This window comes from Schistocerca americana, chromosome 7 (genome assembly GCF_021461395.2).
Source record: "Schistocerca americana isolate TAMUIC-IGC-003095 chromosome 7, iqSchAmer2.1, whole genome shotgun sequence".
Taxonomy (NCBI): Eukaryota; Metazoa; Arthropoda; class Insecta; order Orthoptera; family Acrididae; genus Schistocerca; species Schistocerca americana.
In genome coordinates this window covers 408,698,216-408,706,487 of record NC_060125.1, presented here as the reverse complement: position 1 = coordinate 408,706,487, position 8,272 = coordinate 408,698,216, and the positions used below count along the sequence as shown (strand labels likewise).

The 8,272-nt window shown below is 44.5% G+C and overlaps 1 pseudogene; it reads right to left on the bottom strand.

Moving 5' to 3' along the window:
• Positions 1–7,115: 7,115 nt before the first annotated feature.
• On the bottom strand, positions 7,116–7,233 carry LOC124623312 (annotated as a pseudogene).
• Positions 7,234–8,272: the final 1,039 nt, after the last annotated feature.

Here is an 8,272-nt window from a genome sequence, read left to right as displayed (position 1 = left end):
TGGTATAGCGATATGAACATACACAGGGTATAAAACGACAGTCCATTGGCGGAACTGTCGTCTGTACAGGGTGACAATTATTGAACTGTGTCAAATGAAGTCGTCATAACATCTGAACGGTTTGCGTTAGGACGTTCGAACTTTACGACTGACCGCGGGGCGTGATGGGAATTAGTATGCGCTATATGGTTTGGTTTAGCGATTAAGCTCACTTTCATTTGGTTGCGGTCGTCAATAAGCAAAACTGGCGAATTGGGGGACTGTGAATCCGCATTTCGCTATAGAGAAGTCTCTTCACCCTCAACGGGTGACCGTGTGGTGTGCAGTCTCCAGTCACGGGATAATCGGTGCGATATTCCGTGCTGGCTCGGTGACTACCGAACGGTGCGTGAAGGTTCTGAAAGATGATTTCATTCCCATTATCCAAAGTGACCCTTATTTCGACAAGATGTGGTTCATGCAAGACGGAGCTCGACCCAATCTTAGAAGGAGAGTGATGTCCCGAAGGAGCACTTTGGGGGCCGCATTCTGGCTCTGGGGTACCCAGAGGCCTCTGCCATGTGCCTCGATTGGCCGGCACGTTCTCCGGGGCTGAACATGTGCGACTCCTTCTTGTGGAGCTATATTAAGGACTAGGTGTACAGCAATAACCCCAAAACCATTTCTGAGTTGAAAACAGCTATTCAGGAGTTTATCAACAGCATCGATATTCTGACACTTCAGCGAGCCATGCAGAATTTTGCTATTCGTCTGCGCCATATCATCGCCAGTGATGGCAGGTATATCGAACGTGTCATAACCTAAATCGGAATTTAATTTTAATTTTAATAACCAGCAGCCTCAGTTGCAATGTTTACCTAGATTTATCTAGGTTTCAGTCGGGATAACCCAACCTTGGTTCAAATGGCTCTGAGCAACTTAACTTCTGAGGTCATCAGTCGCATAGAACTTAGAACTAATTAAACCTAACTAACCTAAGGACATCACACACATCCATGCCCGAGGCAGGATTCAAACCTGCGACCGTAGCGGTCACGCGGTTCCAGACTGAAGCGCCTAGAACCGCACGGCCACATCGGCCGGCTAACCCAACCTTCTTCAGAATAAAAGTAACTGCCGTTTGTCCATAGTGGACATCGTCAAGCTAAAACTACAAATCCATAAATTATCGTAAGACTGTAAAAACTTATCTGAAACTGCCTCGGTCCCACTTCACGACCGATGCGGCAGCCACGAGTGCTGTACAGTTCCAGTGCAGTTCTGAAGAAGGTTGGGTTATCCCGACTGAAACCTAGGTAAATCTAGGTAAACATTGCAACTGAGAGTGTTGGTTATTTAAATTAAAATTAATATTTATACGTCGTGGACTGTGCGGCTGGTCCCGGCGGAGGTTCGAGTCCTCCCTCGGGCATGGGTGTGTGTGTTTATCCTTAGGATAATTTAGGTTAAGTAATGTGTAAGCTTAGGGACTGATGACCTTAGCAGTTAAGTCCCATAAGATTTCACACACATTTGAACAATATTTATACTGTTGCAGACAGAGCAGCGAAATGTTGAAAATATCTAAATCCGCATATCTGTAGTGACATTTACATGTTGAATGAAGTGTGTGCACGCCGTAGTTTGTAACTAATTTACGTTTTTTACACATAGTTCAATAATTGTGAACCTGTACTTAGGCGGTTCATGTGAAAGGCTTCCCGACGTGGTTATGATCGCACAACGGGAACTAACAGGCTTCGAACACGGACTAATAGTTGAAGCTAGACGCATGGGACAGTCCATTTCGGAAATCATTAGGGGATTCAATAGTCCGAAATCCACACTGGCAAAGTATGCCGAGAATACCAAATGTCAGACGTTACCTCTCACTACGCACAACGCAGAGGCCGACGCCCTTCACTTAACGATCGAGAGCAGAGGCGTTTGCGGCGGGATACCAATGTTAACAGACGAGCAACACTGCTTTATATAAATGCAGAAATCAGTGTGGGGTGTACGATGAGCGTATCCGTTCGGACAGTGCGACGAAATTTGGCGTTAATGGGCTATGACAGCCTTTGCTCACAGCACAACATCGCCTGCGGCGCTTCTCCTAGGCTTGTGATTATATCGACTGGAGCCTACACAACTGGAAAACTGTGGACTGGTCAGATGAGTGCCGATTTCAGTCGGTAAGAGTTGATGGTGGGGTACAGTGTGGCGCAGACACCACGAAACCGTGGACCCAAGTTGTTAACAAGACACTGTGCAAGCTGATGGTGGCTCCATAATGGTAAGGGCTGTGTTTACATGGAATGGACTGGGTCCTCTGGTCCAAGTGAACCGACCCTTGACAGGAAATGATTATGTTCGGCTACTTGGGGACTGTTTGCAGCCATTCGCGGAGTTCATGTGTCCAAAAAACGATGGACTGGGTCACAGTTGTTAGCGTCAGGTTTGAAGATCATTCTGGATAATTTGGGCGAATGATTTGGCTACCCAGATCGCCTAACCTGAATCCTATCGAACATTTATGGGACATAATCGACATAGGAGTTCATGCACAAAATCCTGCACGGGAAACACTTCCGCAGTTATGGCGGCTTCAGAGACAGCATGGTTCAGTATTTCCGCAGGTGACTTCCAACGACTTGTTGAGTTCATGCCACGTCGAGTTGCTGCACTAGACCAGGCGAAAGGATGTCCGACTCGATATTAGGAGATATCTTATGACTTGTCTTTTCAGTGTTTGTTTACATGGGGCTGCCAATATAGTATTTCGTGAACCGATTTCATGAGAGCGTTTCTTGTTGTTGTGAACACACCAAAATCGATTCTGTAAATCCGTTTCCATTCCACATTCGCTCCCATGTAAACGTACAGTGTTTTATGAAACGTGCTTCGGTTGTCAGGTTACGTCTTGTTTTCAAAATATGCGGCTACTGTGGACGAAATAACTTGTTTTGAAGGAGAAGCAGAAATATTCAACTGAGCATGAAGCTGTCTACCTGTAATATTAAAGTGAAGAGAAGTAGCGATTGTGATGTCTACATCAGAAACTTTCAAGAGAGCCCTAAGAGTATGAATGCACACAATCTTCTGAGTTCAAGAATGTTACTGCATCCATTTCCTTCACCAACTATACAAATATTACTTGAAGTGTGGGTGTGCGCGGTGCGAAATTTAGCACACATAGGTGCTACCTCTGGCAGAAATATAGTACTTAAGTGAGCTAGGCTTCGAGGACACATATGGGTATGTCATTCAATTCTGCCTCAACTCGATGCCTGAATTCGTCAGCTGTAGTGGCTGGGGCCACGTATGACAGATGATATCAGTGGATGACAGGTCTACAGAAAGCACTGGCCAGTCGAATACCCTCTGTATCGAGATGTAGTTGCGACAGCTTGTGATATCTTGAAAGACAACGTGACAGAGATGTCGAAGAAAGGATCCAGGCACCAGCCTTAACATGGCAGAAATATAATGACTGGTCTCATAATTATCGGCTATGCAATCCGTAGGTCATCGTGTTGTGTGCCCAATGACAACCCATACCATCACATATGTGACAAATGTCATCTGACAACGTTAATTGCTATCGGAACCTCCATAAAAGGATAGTCCATCGTGACTGTCTAAGCAGGACTGGGGTCATCTGAAAAGATGACGTAGTATGGCTCCTGCGTCCAGTGTTGTCATTGGGGGCATCACTAACGACGCGCCTATCTCTGCTGCTGCGTCCAGTGAAGCCACAACCACGGCCGCCGTGTAGGTACTCTGTGGTGCTCCAGATGTCCTCGTACTATCCATTTGTCTTGCTAAGACAAGCGTATTTCCCGAGTCGAGGTACTTGACATGGGTTTAACAGTCCTGCAAGGCCGAGTGGACAACACGTCAGTGCTCTCGGGCGCTAGTCTCTTGGGGCAGCGGAGATCCTGCAGGCCATTGAGTATGGCCCTTCAGAATCCGTCTTTTTCCAAATCTGCATGGCAGTTGTGGTATCCTGGCCAATGAGACCAATGATTTAGTGGTATGCTAAAGTACAGTCACAACAGACCTCAATCCCGAGGCTGTCAAATTCTGAAACGACTGGTAGCCTTTTGTTCTATCATACATGACGCCAAAGTTCAAATGCACCTTCTGAATGTGAAATATGCTGTGTAATGTTTCCTTATATACATAATGCAGCAAGGAAAGCGTTACTGAAGAAGAGATATTTGTTAAGTATTTGCATGCAGTGTAGCCATGTATGGAAGTGAAACATGGACGACAAGTAGTTTGGACAAGAAGAGAATAAAATCTTTCGAAATGTGGTGCTACAGAAGAATGCTGAAGATTGGATGAGTAGATCACATAACTAATGAAGAGGTACTGAATAGAATTGGGGAGAAGAAGAGTTTGTGGCACAACTTGAGTAGAAGAAGGGGCCAGTTGGTAGGACATGTTCTGAGGCATCAAGGGATCACCAATTTAGTATTGGAGGGCAGCGTGGAGGGTAAGATTCGTAGAGGGAGACCAAGACATGAATACACTAAGCAGATTCGGAAGGATGTAGGCTGCAGTACGTACTGGGAGATGAAGCAGCTTGCACAGGATAGAGTAGTATGGAGAGCTGCATCAAACCAGTCTCAGGACTGAAGACCACAACAACAACAACACAACGCAGATGGCTTTACTCCTATGTTGTGGTGTTGCACTGGAATTCTAATCGTTTGCATATCCAAGCATGTAATACATTTCATGCCAATTTGATTTTCATAGCCTGCAACCCTTTTCGTGTTGTAAATTTTCCATGAACTTTTCCGCTTTTTGCATTAGCGCCATGCGAATCGAACTTTGAGAGACCGTATTGTTTCATCTTCCTACATCCATATTCAAATTGGATGAAAGTGGAACACAGCTGGCATAATTTTTGTTAAAAATGAAACTCCTACAGCTGTACTTAAGATTTTATATTTATTTGGCTACTAGTCTCGACGTTGCGTCAACGCCATCTTCAGGCCCGTACACTTTGATGAAATCATTTGTGTGTGGCTCAGTACTAGAAGTCCTCAGTGAGACCAACACGTGCTCCACATGGATGGCGGGCAGTAACTAGTGTCATAGTGTCACACTAGTTACTGCCCGCCATCCATGTGGTTCCGGCCGGAGTGGCGGAGCGATTCTAGGCGCTACAGTCTGGAACCGCGCGGCCGCTACGGCCGCAGGTTCGAATCCTGCCTCGGGCATGGATGTGTGTGATGTCCTTAGGTTAGTTAGGTTTAAGTAGTTCTAAGTTCTAGGGGACTGATGACCTCAGAAGTTGTCCTATAGTGCTCAAAGCCATCCATGTGGAGCACGTGTTGGTTTCACCGTGAACTTGTAGTACTGAGCCACACACAATTGATTTCATCAATGTGTACGGGCCTGAAGATGGCATTGATGCAACGTCGAAACTAGTAGCCAAATAAATATAAAATCTTAAGTACAGCTGGAGGAGTTTCATTTTTAACAAAAACCGTAGTGTTTGCATTTATAATGCACTCATTTACAATGGACATTTGTTCAGACATTTTGTTCGCTTTGTAAGGAGGAAGGACGGTTTACTTCGTAATGGAGGCGAAGGGGAGGGAGAGGTATAAGTGACTACTGCTGGTTCACTTGAACAAATGCTGAAAGCCTCCTACTTTCTATTTAAATGTAGAGTACGCAAGTGAAAAGATTTCAATATTTATGCTGTAAAAAAAGTTTTTCTTGAAAACAATTTTGACTCATGAATGACAAGCAACGTGGTTAGACTTCTGTTCATGAAAATATTCGGTAGTAGGTAGGACTTTAATGGCGGAAGAACAGAAAATATAAGAGTATGTATATAAATAATGCAAAAGTGTTACTAAGACATTAGATTATTCTAACACTCTTTGGAAGTGTGATAAAAACTTTCTAAAACTAAGATCGCATAAATGTTTCTTCATTTACAACAAGCAGTTTCGACAGATTTTGCTGCGATCTTCAAGTCTGTAATACAGTAAATGTATTAGGGCTATTCGGAAAAAAATAACTAACGATCAGTCGCGCGATGGAAACCACAGTAAAAATAAAATGTGTTTTATTTGCAATAGTTACCTACATCTTCCAGCTACATATCTACATAGTCGCCTCTCCGGCTTAGACATCTGCCATAGCATTGTACCGACTTTCCGATACCCTCGTCATAAAAATCAGCTTCCTATTCTTTCCGACAATTTTCTACGCTCGAATGCAGCTCGTTGTCTGTGACAAAATTTGCCTTCATAGCCAGAGGTTCATCAGAGCAGAGATAAGAGTCGGGGAAGGCCAAGTCCTTGCTACGTGGTGGGTGATCAAACACTTCCCATCGAAACTAGTGTAGGAACGTGCTCATTGCCGCTGCAGTGTACGGCCGAGAACTGTGATGAAGAATGAACTGCCTGACAGTTACGTTACGTGGAGTTGCATGAAATCAGGTGAATCTCCCTGCAGGCACTCATACTTAGCGGGGAACACTATTTTCTAGGCAAACTTTTGCGCTCACTGTGCGCCCAGAACTGAGAAGAGCGACGTGGCACTATCTACGGGTATACTAGAGACGCTCCTCAATACGTCTGTGCAAAGCTTCATAGGATTTTCACTATGGTTTCCATTTCGCGACCGATCGCTCCTTACTTTCCGAAGAGCCCTCGCACGTGGAATATATCGCATATAATGAGTTATGGCGTAATATATTGAGATAAAAGTTCCTTGTTTGGGCTTACAAGAAAGGGAAATGGAGCTGTGCATTTACATACCTTAAAAAATTTCGTTATAATACGCCTTAATTTTGACTTGGAACCTCACGCCACGTTGTTAGTGAATTGTGCTTGGATCACCTACGAACTCAGGCAAAGGATAAGTGAACACACTGAAATTAACAATAAAAAGCTAAACTCCTCCCGAACAGGCCACGAAGACCCAACGGTACCGACCGGCCGCCGTGTCATCCTCAGCCCATAGGCGTCACTGGATGCGGATACGGAGGGGCATGTGGTCAGCACACCGCTCTCCCGGCCGTATGTCAGCTTCCGAGACCGGAGCCGCTACTTCTCAATCAAGTAGCTCCTCATTTTGCTCACAAGGGCTGAGTGCACCCCGCTAGCCAATAGCGCTCGGCAGACTGGATGGTCACCCATCCAAGTGCTAGCCCAGTCCGACAGCGCTTAACTTCGGTGATCTTACGGGAACCAGTGTTACCACTGCGGCAAGGCCGTTGGCTGAAATTAACAATGAAAAACTTCATAATTTGTGTCTTCTGGATGCAAAATAATTAAAGAGAATTTGAAATAACTTCCGGTTAACATTCAATAAACAAGTAAAAAATTCGGTAGTAAGATTACTTATGCCCATCATGGGACCACATGGTAATACATTGCCAAGTATTATCAAAAATAGAACATAAAGGAACCCCGTATAATCTCACATTCCCCTGATAACATTAAATGCGTGGGAAAGTAATCGGAACGATGACGTGTATCCGCCGGTGACGGAATGAACGATCGATATTAATCACTGTTCATAGTACAGATGCGAAGAAACAGATTTAACCTTGGTCGGAAAGAATATGCGTGTGTAGAGCTGGAAATAATGAGATACAATATTACCCCAAATCACGCGAGCAAGTAACATTCTCACCATGAATTCCTGAAAGTTGTAGCTTAGATATGACCAACTAGGCTGTACGGAAGTCTTGGTGTCCTCGGAAGAGAAGTATACGACTGGTCACAGTGGTCAGCGGAACAGAAGTGGTGTTTTGTCTGACCGTTCGCCTTGCCAAGCAGACTCAAATGTTAACCATCCAGTCACGTGATTGGTGAATAGGGCTTTGCCTAAACGTACAACGTACAGTTATGCTATTACAATGTGACCACAGATGTGACATGTTCAGCAGACGAGCAAATTTTGTAGAGTGCATCTTGCTAGCGATTTACGACTCCTTAGTGATTTTTAGTATGAAAGACGTTTTCTAACAGACGGCTTTCATGCACACCCTATTGTAAGTTGCAATGTTGTCTGTTTTACGAGGATGTTTTGGACTCGCTAAATATCTACCAGTTTCTACGCCAAAGCAGGACAGTTACTTCATTTTTGTCTGTATCTGCTTACAGTCAACATAAAACTTTATTTTACACCCCAGTAAACAAACACACTGAAGCGCCAAAGAAACTGGTATAGGCGTACGTATTCAAAGACAGAGATATATAAACAGGCAGAATTCGGCTCTGCGGTCGCCAACGCCTATATGAGACAACAAACG